The sequence below is a fragment of the Pseudophryne corroboree genome, chromosome 8 (genome assembly GCF_028390025.1).
Source record: "Pseudophryne corroboree isolate aPseCor3 chromosome 8, aPseCor3.hap2, whole genome shotgun sequence".
Taxonomy (NCBI): domain Eukaryota; kingdom Metazoa; phylum Chordata; class Amphibia; order Anura; family Myobatrachidae; genus Pseudophryne; species Pseudophryne corroboree.
The window spans coordinates 443679730-443693835 of NC_086451.1; the positions used below are offsets into that span (position 1 = coordinate 443679730).

Genomic DNA, 14106 nt, shown 5'->3' on the forward strand with positions numbered 1-14106 from the left:
TTTGCCGAGTTTTGACCTGATCGCACCGCAGCGAAAAAACCTAGCATGCGATCAGGTCGGAATGATCCCCACAGTCAAGTGTGTCTAGGCCAGTACATCAGGAGACATGGAGGAGGCCGTAGGAGGGCATTCATTCAGATCTAGGATGTGTTATTTTAGTGTTCCCTTTAATTTTTTTATGAGAGAGAGACACCTTAGTAGAGCAAAGTATCATGAAGAAGTATCATGAGTGGGTGTGCACCGTCTGTTGTGGGCCACCCCTGCACCCTTGATAGATACGTAATAGTTTCCCCATATTGGGAGAAATCTAGAGTATTAGTAATACCTATCGCATTTATTATTAATGACCATGATGTCTATGCCAGGTTAATTGTAAGCAGTAACATTGCTCTCTTAAATCCTATTAAATGCTCTTTGACCCTCATTGCCCCAGGAATAATGTAAGTAAGTGGACCTTCTACCGCCTATAAAGCACCTTCCAGTCGTATTGCTCTTCAGGTCCTGTGTGTAAGAGCCCTGGTTTCTCCTGGCGAGATCTCTTGCTGTATACACAGACGTCGGCTGCACAATAGGGAGATCTGGAGTAACAATGAAACAATGTGTCATGTAGTTTGGTTATTGTATTGTCATACGGTACGTCATTTGTAAACATGTCAAATCTAACCTTTTGTTTTGTGTATTACATGTTCTCTGCAGGTCTAATTTCACAACCAGCAAAATATAAATGTGTGATTAGAAATGTGGCCCTTGTGTATACCTCAATTGTTCTAAATCCATTTCCCAGCTCCGGTTCTCGGGGACCCCTAACAGCTCTCAGCTTACAGATCTCCGCAGTGGGCCTGATTCAGAGATGTATGCAAAACCGATGGTTTCTATTCATCTCCGATTGTGTGATATCTGCGCATGAGCGGATGCCGCACGGCGTATGTGCAGATCTCGTTCTGCGAGACGCTGGCAGTGCCTACTATGACAACATGACTGACAAGCTGCGGCTGTGTTTGCAGCAGCTCTGGGGACCGTTTCCCAAATGCCGGCATCGCCTCTGCTTTGTGGGAGTGCGGAGGTCAGTGTCTGCTGAGCCTTAAGGTTAGGGGAGGGGGGGCTGGACTGCACACTCTAAATCTATACATAATAAGAGGTGCTACCATGCTTAGAGTTGTAGTGCCACACAGGAAAATAGAAAATACAGATGCACACTCTAAACACTAAGAACATTGGCATTCAGAACAATTATAATGAACTCTGCAATTTAACATGGAGAAAATGTGGATTATAGCATAATTTTGGCCAAAAATATGAGCCCACCGTCCAAAGGCATCAATTTAAGTTTTAAAAGGTGTTACATTAATAAGAAGTAGTAGCTCTATGCTAAAAGTGTTACATAGGTGAGAAGTAGTAATTAGGGTGTTAAAAAAAAGTGTTACATTTGTAAAAACCAGTTTAGGTCCTAAAAAGTGTAATATTAAGTGTTACAATAATGATGCCCAAAACCTAAACCCTAATCTTAATAGTGATTTATTATATAAATGTATCCAGGACTTACCATTCATATTGCCTATTCCAATATGTACAGTAGTCTACAAATGCTAGGACTGTACAGAGGTGTCGCTCTGCCTCTTTACACCCGGTGCGGCTGGTTTAAAAAGAGGCGTGACTTCACGGGGATGGGGGCGTGGGTTCGTGGGACAAGGGCGTGGCAAGCCATCCCGACCCCCGTTTTCATAACGCCGGGGGTCCGGGAGGAGCGGGCTGCCCCAGGGAGTGCTCTTTCTGCAGTGCCGGTTCCTACTCAGTGATAGGAGCCGGGTTGCTGCACTGTAATGTTACAGTGCAGCACCTGGCTCCTGTCACTGAGCAGGAGCCGTCACTTTGCTGTCACCCCTCGGCGGGTGACACCCAGGTGCGGGCCGCACCACCTTTCTGACGCCAGTGTGACTGTATACACAGGTTCGCAAAAAACTATTTCCTCAGGACCCCACACAGTGCACGTTTTGCAGGTCTCCTCACAAGTGAAATAATTACCTATACCTGTGGATCTTTTAAAATATGTCAGTGAGTAATGAATACACCTGTGCACCTGCTGGGTGATCTACAAAACGTGGACTGTGTGGGAGTACTGAGGACCGAGTTTGAGAATCACTGCTCTATACTAATTAAAAACTCACAATGGCAGATGGGAGGGGTGCTAGTCCTGGCTGAAGGTTCAAGTCCAGAGCATGGGACTCCCTGGACCAGCACAACCCAACCACCCCAAAGCATTACAATAGTGAGAAATTCCAATGTAATTGTTAAAAGGGTTTACATTAACAAGAAGTAGCAGCTGTGTGCTAAAAGTATTACATGGGCAAGAAGTAGTACTTGGACCTTAGGAATGTTAGGGACCCATCTGATGAGGTCAACTGGCCGTGGTAGGTGGTCCTATATTCTTGGCCGAAATTATGCTGAGTACCTCAATTTTACTCAATGTTAAATTGCAGTTTATTATAAGTGTTCTTATTATTAGTGTTGTTAGTGTTTAGAGCAGAGGTTCTCAAACTCGGTCCTCGGGGGCACACACAGTGCATGTTTTGCAGGTAACCCAGCAGGTGCACAGGTGTATTAATTACTCACTGACACATTTTAAAAGGTCCACAGGTGGAGCTAATTATTTCACTTGCGATTCTGTGAGGAAACCTGCAAAACATGCACTGTGTGTGCCCCCGAGGACCGAGTTTGAGAACCTCTGGTTTAGAGTGTGCACCTGCATTATCTCTTTTTCTGTGGAGTCTTAGGGTTACTCAGATGTGCGATGCTGCGATCAATGGTCGTATTGGTGATCCGATGTTACCTCTTCGGGTGCAGCACTACCGGCAATGGGCGTCTTTTGCATTCAGACTCATTCTGTGGCAGCAGCAACTGTGCTTTAACATAGTAACATAGTATTTGAGGTTGAATAGAGGCAAATTGCCCATCGTGTTCAACCTGTTTTAAGTTGTGATGATTCTACATACTTGCTAAACAATGTTTTATGACTAGTTAGCTACTATAACTCATGTTACCCCCGGATTAACCACGTTGATATTTTAAGTATTATAACCTTGGATAGCTTTTTCATTCAGAAATGAAAATTCCTTTTTTAAATCCAATTACAGAGTCCGCCATTACCACCTTCCCTGGCAGGGAATTCCACATCCTGATTGCCCTAACAGTGAAGAACCCTTTCCTCCGTTGCGTTCGGAACTTTCTCTCCTCCAGTCGCAGCGAGTGCCCACGTGTCCTAAACTGTGTTCTTTTAATAAATAATTCCTCTGATAACTCTTTGTGATGTCCCTTTACATATTTGAAGATATTAATAATATCCCCTCTTAGGCGCCTCTTTTCTAGTGTATACATATTCAGCCTAGTAAGTCTTTCCTTATAGTCCAGTCCTTCTAGGCCTTTCATCGTACATTCCTAACCAGTGTCACAAGAAAGGTAATTAGCTCCACCTGTGAATCTTAAAAATATATCAGTCGGTAATGGATACACCTGTGCACCAACTGGGAGATCTGGAAAATAGGGGTCCCTGAGGACTGTAAAGATAGTGGGTGATGCTGCACACATCAGACAAAATACTATATTGAATTTATTCAAAAAAAGGCACATATAAAACGGTTCAGTATGATTTGCCGATGGACGGGATGCCGGCTGTCAGTATACCGACAGTGGCATTCCGTCCATCATAATTCTGACAGCCCCCCCTATTCAGCCCACTAACCCTCACCTTTTCCCTACCATAACCCTCCCTTCCTGTTGCCTCACCCTAACCCTCTCCGGTGGTGCCTAACCCTAACCCTCCCTTCTGGTTGCCTCAACCTAACCCTCTCCGGTGGTGCCTAACCCTCCCCCGCTTGGTGCCTAACCCTCCCTTCCCCGCTGCCTAAAGCTAACCCTCCCCTTCTAAGTGCTTAACGTCGGTAATGTGACGCTGGCATCCCGAGCAGCGTCGGTATGTGTACGCCGGCATTGCGTCCTCCTTTGGGATCTCGGCGTCTGTATATTGACCGCCAGGATCCCATCCGTCAGAAAGCTAACTACTTCCCATATAAATGTGTATTAAACAACACAATACAGTCATAAAATATCAATGACACTCCCGTGACGGTGTTAAAATCAATGTATATATAATATAATCATCACCACAATCTCAAGATAAATATTAGACTTTTATAAACGTATCGCCTTGTAACACATGCTGGATAATAGCCTTACATAGATAATACTCCAATTAATGAGTGGCTAATAAAACCACAGGACTGTAGCAGAGAAGCACTGTTCTAATGTATATATATTATACGCACGTTATTACACCAGGGTAACGGAGCCTTATAATGTTATACTTCAGTATTGTCTTATGCTCTGTCGTTGATTCTTAATGTAAGATAACCAAAGGTGTTAATTCATACATCTCATACATGGGGTGTATTCAGTTATCAGCAATGCACGGACTTTCCAGCGCACCTCTGTGGTGTTGGAGGAAGAGTCTGCGCTGGTAGTGGCTGTGAGGCTCCTTGGTGCTATCGGCGCTAATTGAATATTTCCCACAGTTAAACTTAAATATTCTTTCTTTATATGATGGGTTCATTTAGCCCAAGTTATTTCAAAAATCAGGGGGACCACTGTGTACTGACTGAATATGGGCACATAGGAGTAGTCTAGTTTGACACGTTTACTGGTATTTTTTATTTCAGTATCTCCCTTATGTATGAAAAGCATCTTGTATGGAGAGCTCTTACAAGAACACGCTGTCTCTGCAAAGAGCTAGTGAAGTGATCGCTTTCACTACCCGTTCCCTCGAACTAATTCAGACCTGATCGCAGCAGCAAATTTGTTAATGGTCAAAACCATGTGCACTGCAGGTGGGGCAGATATAACATTTGCAGAGAGAGTTAGATTTGGGTGGGTTATATTGTTTCTGTGCAGGGTAAATACTGGCTGCTTTATTTTTACACTGCAATTTAGATTTCAGTTTAAACACACCCCACCCAAATCTAACTCTCTCTGTACATGTTACATCTGCCCCCCCCCCCCCCCTGCAGTGCACATGGTTTTGCCCATTAGCTAACAAATTTGCTGCTGCAATCAGGTCTGAAATAGGCCCCCTGTTCTTTAAGACACTGCACATATGCATACCTCCCAACTGTCCCGATTTTCGCGGGATAGTCCCGTTTTTATGGGACTGTCCCACCCGTGGGCCGCAGTGTCCCGCGGTGGGGGGGCTGTTGGGAGGCCGATGTAGAGCAGCAGTGAATAAATGCTGTGTGACTGGGGGCGTCCAAGCAGCTCACAGAGCACTGGGCATGTCCCCTCAGTGCTGGGAAATGGGGGCGTGGCTTGCTATTGCAGCACGCCCCCTTTTGCTGAGGTTACGCCCCCTCTTTGGATGGGTGCGGCTTCGCCATGCAGGAGACCCACATCATTGTTCCTGAAAGTTGGGAGGTATGCGCATATGTGTGAATTCCAAAAAACATCAGAGGGTGCCGGTGTAGGGATAGCTATAATGGCCCCATAGTCACAAAGCGGCATTAATCTATGGGGCCATAACTAGAGATGAGCGCCTGAAATTTTTCGGGTTTTGTGTTTTGGTTTTGGGTTCGGTTCCGCGGCCGTGTTTTGGGTTCGACCGCGTTTTGGCAAAACCTCACCGAATTTTTTTTGTCGGATTCGGGTGTGTTTTGGATTCGGGTGTTTTTTTAAAAAAACACTAAAAAACAGCTTAAATCATAGAATTTGGGGGTCATTTTGATCCCATATTATTATTAACCTCAAAAACCATAATTTCCACTCATTTTCAGTCTATTCTGAATACCTCACACCTCACAATATTATTTTTAGTCCTAAAATTTGCACCAAGGTCGCTGGATGACTAAGCTAAGCGACACTAGTGGCCGACACAAACACCTGGCCCATCTAGGAGTGGCACTGCAGTGTCACGCAGGATGTCCCTTCCAAAAAACCCTCCCCAATCAGCACATGACGCAAAGAAAAAAAGAGGCGCAATGAGGTAGCTGACTGTGTGAGTAAGATAAGCGACCCTAGTGGCCGACACAAACACCGGGCCCATTTAGGAGTGGCACTGCAGTGTCACGCAGGATGTCCCTTCCAAAAAACCCTCCCCAATCAGCACATGACGCAAAGAAAAAAAGAGGCGCAATGAGGTAGCTGACTGTGTGAGTAAGATTAGCGACCCTAGTGGCCGACACAAACACCGGGCCCATTTAGGAGTGGCACTGCAGTGTCACGCAGGATGTCCCTTCCAAAAAACCCTCCCCAATCAGCACATGACGCAAAGAAAAAAAGAGGCGCAATGAGGTAGCTGACTGTGTGAGTAAGATTAGCGACCCTAGTGGCCGACACAAACACCGGGCCCATTTAGGAGTGGCACTGCAGTGTCACGCAGGATGTCCCTTCCAAAAAACCCTCCCCAATCAGCACATGACGCAAAGAAAAAAAGAGGCGCAATGAGGTAGCTGACTGTGTGAGTAAGATTAGCGACCCTAGTGGCCGACACAAACACCGGGCCCATTTAGGAGTGGCACTGCAGTGTCACGCAGGATGTCCCTTCCAAAAAACCCTCCCCAATCAGCACATGACGCAAAGAAAAAAAGAGGCGCAATGAGGTAGCTGACTGTGTGAGTAAGATTAGCGACCCTAGTGGCCGACACAAACACCGGGCCCATTTAGGAGTGGCACTGCAGTGTCACGCAGGATGTCCCTTCCAAAAAACCCTCCCCAATCAGCACATGACGCAAAGAAAAAAAGAGGCGCAATGAGGTAGCTGACTGTGTGAGTAAGATTAGCGACCCTAGTGGCCGACACAAACACCGGGCCCATTTAGGAGTGGCACTGCAGTGTCACGCAGGATGTCCCTTCCAAAAAACCCTCCCCAAACAGCACATGACGCAAAGAAAAATAAAAGAAAAAAGAGGTGCAAGATGGAATTGTCCTTGGGCCCTCCCACCCACCCTTATGTTGTATAAACAAAACAGGACATGCACACTTTAACCAACCCATCATTTCAGTGACAGGGTCTGCCACACGACTGTGACTGATATGACGGGTTGGTTTGGACCCCCCCCAAAAAAGAAGCAATTAATCTCTCCTTGCACAAACTGGCTCTACAGAGGCAAGATGTCCACCTCATCATCACCCTCCGATATATCACCGTGTACATCCCCCTCCTCACAGATTATCAATTCGTCCCCACTGGAATCCACCATCTCAGCTCCCTGTGTACTTTGTGGAGGCAATTGCTGCTGGTCAATGTCTCCGCGGAGGAATTGATTATAATTCATTTTAATGAACATCATCTTCTCCACATTTTCTGGATGTAACCTCGTACGCCGATTGCTGACAAGGTGAGCGGCGGCACTAAACACTCTTTCGGAGTACACACTTGTGGGAGGGCAACTTAGGTAGAATAAAGCCAGTTTGTGCAATGGCCTCCAAATTGCCTCTTTTTCCTGCCAGTATAAGTATGGACTGTGTGACGTGCCTACTTGGATGCGGTCACTCATATAATCCTCCACCATTCTTTCAATGGTGAGAGAATCATATGCAGTGACAGTAGACGACATGTCCGTAATCGTTGTCAGGTCCTTCAGTCCGGACCAGATGTCAGCATCAGCAATCGCTCCAGACTGCCCTGCATCACCGCCAGCGGGTGGGCTCGGAATTCTGAGCCTTTTCCTCGCACCCCCAGTTGCGGGAGAATGTGAAGGAGGAGATGTTGACAGGTCGCGTTCCGCTTGACTTGACAATTTTCTCACCAGCAGGTCTTTCAACCCCAGCAGACTTGTGTCTGCCGGAAAGAGAGATCCAAGGTAGGCTTTAAATCTAGGATCGAGCACGGTGGCCAAAATGTAGTGCTCTGATTTCAACAGATTGACCACCCGTGAATCCTTGTTAAGCGAATTAAGGGCTCCATCCACAAGTCCCACATGCCTAGCGGAATCGCTCCGTGTTAGCTCCTCCTTCAATGTCTCCAGCTTCTTCTGCAAAAGCCTGATGAGGGGAATGACCTGACTCAGGCTGGCAGTGTCTGAACTGACTTCACGTGTGGCAAGTTCAAAGGGCATCAGAACCTTGCACAACGTTGAAATCATTCTCCACTGCGCTTGAGACAGGTGCATTCCACCTCCTATATCGTGCTCAATTGTATAGGCTTGAATGGCCTTTTGCTGCTCCTCCAACCTCTGAAGCATATAGAGGGTTGAATTCCACCTCGTTACCACTTCTTGCTTCAGATGATGGCAGGGCAGGTTCAGTAGTTTTTGGTGGTGCTCCAGTCTTCTGTACGTGGTGCCTGTACGCCGAAAGTGTCCCGCAATTTTTCCTGCCACCGACAGCATCTCTTGCACGCCCCTCTCGTTTTTTAAATAATTCTGCACCACCAAATTCAAGGTATGTGCAAAACATGGGACGTGCTGGAATTTGCCCATATTTAATGCACACACAATATTGCTGGCGTTGTCCGATGCCACAAATCCACAGGAGAGTCCAATTGGGGTAAGCCATTCCGCGATGATCTTCCTCAGTTGCCGTAAGAGGTTTTCAGCTGTGTGCGTATTCTGGAAACCGGTGATACAAAGCGTAGCCTGCCTAGGAAAGAGTTGGCGTTTGCGAGATGCTGCTACTGGTGCCGCCGCTGCTGTTCTTGCGGCGGGAGTCCATACATCTACCCAGTGGGCTGTCACAGTCATATAGTCCTGACCCTGCCCTGCTCCACTTGTCCACATGTCCGTGGTTAAGTGGACATTGGGTACAACTGCATTTTTTAGGACACTGGTGAGTCTTTTTCTGACGTCCGTGTACATTCTCGGTATCGCCTGCCTAGAGAAGTGGAACCTAGATGGTATTTGGTAACGGGGGCACACTGCCTCAATAAATTGTCTAGTTCCCTGTGAACTAACGGCGGATACCGGACGCACGTCTAACACCAACATAGTTGTCAAGGCCTCAGTTATCCGCTTTGCAGCAGGATGACTGCTGTGATATTTCATCTTCCTCGCAAAGGACTGTTGAACAGTCAATTGCTTACTGGAAGTAGTACAAGTGGGCTTACGACTTCCCCTCTGGGATGACCATCGACTCCCAGCAGCAACAACAGCAGCGCCAGCAGCAGTAGGCGTTACACGCAAGGATGCATCGGAGGAATCCCAGGCAGGAGAGGACTCGTCAGAATTGCCAGTGACATTGCCTGCAGGACTATTGGCATTCCTGGGGAAGGAGGAAATTGACACTGAGGGAGTTGGTGGGGTGGTTTGCGTGAGCTTGGTTACAAGAGGAAGGGATTTACTGGTCAGTGGACTGCTTCCGCTGTCACCCAAAGTTTTTGAACTTGTCACTGACTTATTATGAATGCGCTGCAGGTGACGTATAAGGGAGGATGTTCCGAGGTGGTTAACGTCCTTACCCCTACTTATTACAGCTTGACAAAGGGAACACACGGCTTGACACCTGTTGTCCGCATTTCTGTTGAAATAGTTCCACACCGAAGAGCTGATTTTTTTGGTATTTTCACCAGGCATGTCAACGGCCATATTCCTTCCACGGACAACAGGTGTCTCCCCGGGTGCCTGACTTAAACAAACCACCTCACCATCAGAATCCTCCTGGTCAATTTCCTCCCCAGCGCCAGCAACACCCATATCCTCCTCATCCTGGTGTACTTCAACACTGACATCTTCAATCTGACTATCAGGAACTGGACTGCGGGTGCTCCTTCCAGCACTTGCAGGGGGCGTGCAAATGGTGGAAGGCGCATGCTCTTCACGTCCAGTGTTGGGAAGGTCAGGCATCGCAACCGACACAATTGGACTCTCCTTGTGGATTTGGGATTTCGAAGAACGCACAGTTCTTTGCGGTGCTACTGCTTTTGCCAGCTTGAGTCTTTTCATTTTTCTAGCGAGAGGCTGAGTGCCTCCATCCTCATGTGAAGCTGAACCACTAGCCATGAACATAGGCCAGGGCCTCAGCCGTTCCTTGCCACTCCGTGTGGTAAATGGCATATTGGCAAGTTTACGCTTCTCCTCCGACAATTTTATTTTAGGTTTTGGAGTCCTTTTTTTACTGATATTTGGTGTTTTGGATTTGACATGCTCTGTACTAGGACATTGGGCATCGGCCTTGGCAGACGACGTTGCTGGCATTTCATCGTCTCGGCCATGACTAGTGGCAGCAGCTTCAGCACGAGGTGGAAGTGGATCTTGATCTTTCCCTAATTTTGGAACCTCAACATTTTTGTTCTCCATATTTTAATAGGCACAACTAAAAGGCACCTCAGGTAAACAATGGAGATGGATGGATACTAGTATACAATTATGGACGGACTGCCGAGTGCCGACACAGAGGTAGCTACAGCCGTGAACTACCGTACTGTGTCTGCTGCTAATATAGACTGGTTGATAAAGAGATGTCGTAGTATGTATGTATGAAGAAGAAAGAAAAAAAAAACCACGGTTAGGTGGTATACAATTATGGACGGACTGCCGAGTGCCGACACAGAGGTAGCCACAGCCGTGAACTACCGTACTGTGTCTGCTGCTAATATAGACTGGTTGATAAAGAGATGTCGTAGTATGTATGTATGAAGAAGAAAGAAAAAAAAACCACGGGTAGGTGGTATACAATTATGGACGGACTGCCGAGTGCCGACACAGAGGTAGCCACAGCCGTGAACTACCATACTGTACTGTGTCTGCTGCTAATATAGACTGGTTGATAAAGAGATGTAGTAGTATGTATGTATAAAGAAGAAAGAAAAAAAAACCACGGGTAGGTGGTATACAATTATGGACGGACTGCCGAGTGCCGACACAGAGGTTGCCACAGCCGTGAACTACCGTACTGTACTGTGTCTGCTGCTAATATAGACTGGTTGATAAAGAGATGTCGTAGTATGTATGTATGAAGAAGAAAGAAAAAAAAACCACGGTTAGGTGGTATACAATTATGGACGGACTGCTGAGTGCCGACACAGAGGTAGCCACAGCCGTGAACTACCGTACTGTACTGTGTCTGCTGCTAATATAGACTGGTTGATAAAGAGATGTCGTAGTATGTATGTATAAAGAAGAAAGAAAAAAAAAACCACGGTTAGGTGGTATACAATTATGGACGGACTGCCGAGTGCCGACACAGAGGTAGCCACAGCCGTGAACTACCGTACTGTACTGTGTCTGCTGCTAATATAGACTGGTTGATAAAGAGATGTCGTAGTATGTATGTATAAAGAAGAAAGAAAAAAAAACCACGGTTAGGTGGTATACAATTATGGACGGACTGCCGAGTGCCGACACAGAGGTAGCCACAGCCGTGAACTACCGTACTGTACTGTGTCTGCTGCTAATATAGACTGGTTGATAAAGAGATGTAGTAGTATGTATGTATAAAGAAGAAAGAAAAAAAAACCACGGGTAGGTGGTATACAATTATGGATGGACTGCCGAGTGCCGACACAGAGGTAGCTACAGCCGTGAACTACCGTACTGTGTCTGCTGCGACTGGATGATAAATAATGATATAAAAAATATATATATATCACTACTGCAGCCGGACAGGTATATATATTATATAATGACGGACCTGCTGGACACTGTCTGTCAGCAGAATGAGTTTTTTATAGAATAAAAAACAAAACACCACACAAGTGAAGTCACACGACGAGTGTTTAACTTTTTCAGGCAATCACAATATAGTATACTACTAACTATACTGGTGGTCAGTGTGGTCAGGTCACTGGTCAGTCACACTGGCAGTGGCACTCCTGCAGCAAAAGTGTGCACTGTTTAATTTTAATATAATATGTACTCCTGGCTCCTGCTATAACCTATAACTGGCACTGCAGTGCTCCCCAGTCTCCCCCACAATTATAAGCTGTGTGAGCTGAGCACAGTCAGATATATAATATATACATAGATGATGCAGCACACTGGGCTGAGCAGTGCACACAGATATGGTATGTGACTGTCTTGTACTCCTGGCTCCTGCTATAACCTATAACTGGCACTGCAGTGCTCCCCAGTCTCCCCCACAATTATAAGCTGTGTGAGCTGAGCACAGTCAGATATATAATATATACATAGATGATGCAGGCATGCAGCACACTGGGCTGAGCAGTGCACACAGATATGGTATGTGACTGAGTCACTGTGTGTACCGTTTTTTTCAGGCAGAGAACGGATATATTAAATAAAACAACTGCACTGCTGGTGGTCACTGTGGTCAGTCACTAAACTCTGCACTCTCTTCTACAGTATCAGCCTCAGGTCAATCTCTCTCTCTCTCTCCTAATCTAAATGGAGAGGACGCCAGCCACGTCCTCTCCCTATCAATCTCAATGCACGTGTGAAAATGGCGGCGACGCGCGGCTCCTTATATAGAATCCGAGTCTCGCGAGAATCCGACAGCGTCATGATGACGTTCGGGCGCGCTCGGGTTAACCGAGCAAGGCGGGAAGATCCGAGTCGCTCGGACCCGTGAAAAAAAACATGAAGTTCGTGCGGGTTCGGATTCAGAGAAACCGAACCCGCTCATCTCTAGCCATAACTCCTAGGTGCCAATTTGGAATGTTGAGACATCCATGGGGCCCTGGTACTGAGGAAGGGGGGGAAGGGGCAAAATCCAGGGGGGAAGGGGTGTCACCAACACACCCACACATTCACTCAACAAAAGCAAATAACAAAGGATGCAAATGGGGACCCCCCCCTTCCCCTTCCCTTCCCCGTCTCTCAGCAGCTGGCTCGGGGGAACCTTCAGGCCGCTCCAGCAGACCCTGGCCGACTGATTAGTTAGTACCTGCTCCCGTCCCATTTGGCTTCCCCGGCTATTTGCTGGAGGTATTTGTGTGATATCTCGGGCGTTGGGCTATAGTTACATAGGAAGGGGGACATGAAATCAAACAAAGATTTCATCACCATATAAGTTATGTAAAAGGGGGCTTGATACATACCCCCATAGTGACTGCATATTAGCATTAGCTAGTCACACATTTAAAGCTTTCTTGAAATCCATTCAGATCTACAGTATGCTGCATTCGTGTGTGGTAACAATCGCAGGCATGGTATGCTGCTGAACTGGTTTAAGTGCCCCAAGAAGTCTGTGTCTTGTCCTGCAAGTGATCTTTCTATGTAAGTATTGCTATACACTGTTGTCTTGTCTACTAATGATTTCCTAGATCATGAGAGACTCCAATGACACGTGTTTAAATGTAGTGCAGAGCGCGGGTTTCACAACGAGTGATATTCTTGTGGAGCTCCAACCAATCGGCTCCTATCCCGTTTTCAAACACATGACAGCTAGGAGTGGATTGGTAGGAGCACCATTTAAGATTAGTAACGATTGATAAGAATTACTTCTGCCCTAAGTAATTGAACTTTTTAAATATTTTGGAAATTCTTTAATTCATACTTGGTACTCTCCCAGAACAGCCGGGAGTCTCCTGAAAATAGAGTGGCGCACCCGGCTGCCAGGAAGAGTGGGCAAGTCTCCTGGATCCTGCCTCCAGTCGCCCGCTTGCCGAGTGTAGTGGGCGGGTGATGCAATTTGCGCTGAATCACGCCGTCGTAGCCGGGATCCGGTCTGAAGATCGACAGTATCTAGGTCGACAATGTTTAGGTCAACCACTATAGGTCGACAGTCACTAGGTCGACATGGATGGAATGTCGACAGGGTTTCTAGGTCGACATGTGCTAGGTCGACAGGTCTAAAGGTCGACATGAGTTTTTCAAATTTTTTTTCTTTTTTTACATTTTTTCATACTAAACGATCCACGTGGACTACGATTGGAACGGTAATCTGTGCCGAGCGAAGCGGTAGCGGAGCGAAGGCACCATGCCCGAAGCATGCCAAGCGAGGGGACGCGGTGCACTAATTTGGGATCCCGGTCACTCTACGAAGAAAACGACACAAAAAAACAAAAAAATCCTCATGTCGACCTTTAGACCTGTCGACCTAGCACATGTCGACCTAGAAACCCTGTCGACCTTCCATCCACGTCGACCTAGTGACTGTCGACTTATAGTGGCCGACCTAAACATTGTCGACCTAGATACTGTCGATTTGATGAACCACACCCGTCGTAGCCAT

The 14106-nt window shown here is 46.7% G+C and overlaps 1 protein-coding gene across 1 annotated transcript in view; it reads left to right on the plus strand.

Moving 5' to 3' along the window:
- SLC44A4 (solute carrier family 44 member 4) overlaps window positions 1–14106 on the plus strand; it is a 145095-nt gene that overhangs the window by 42686 nt on the left and 88303 nt on the right. The gene's annotated exons all lie outside the window — the stretch shown is intronic.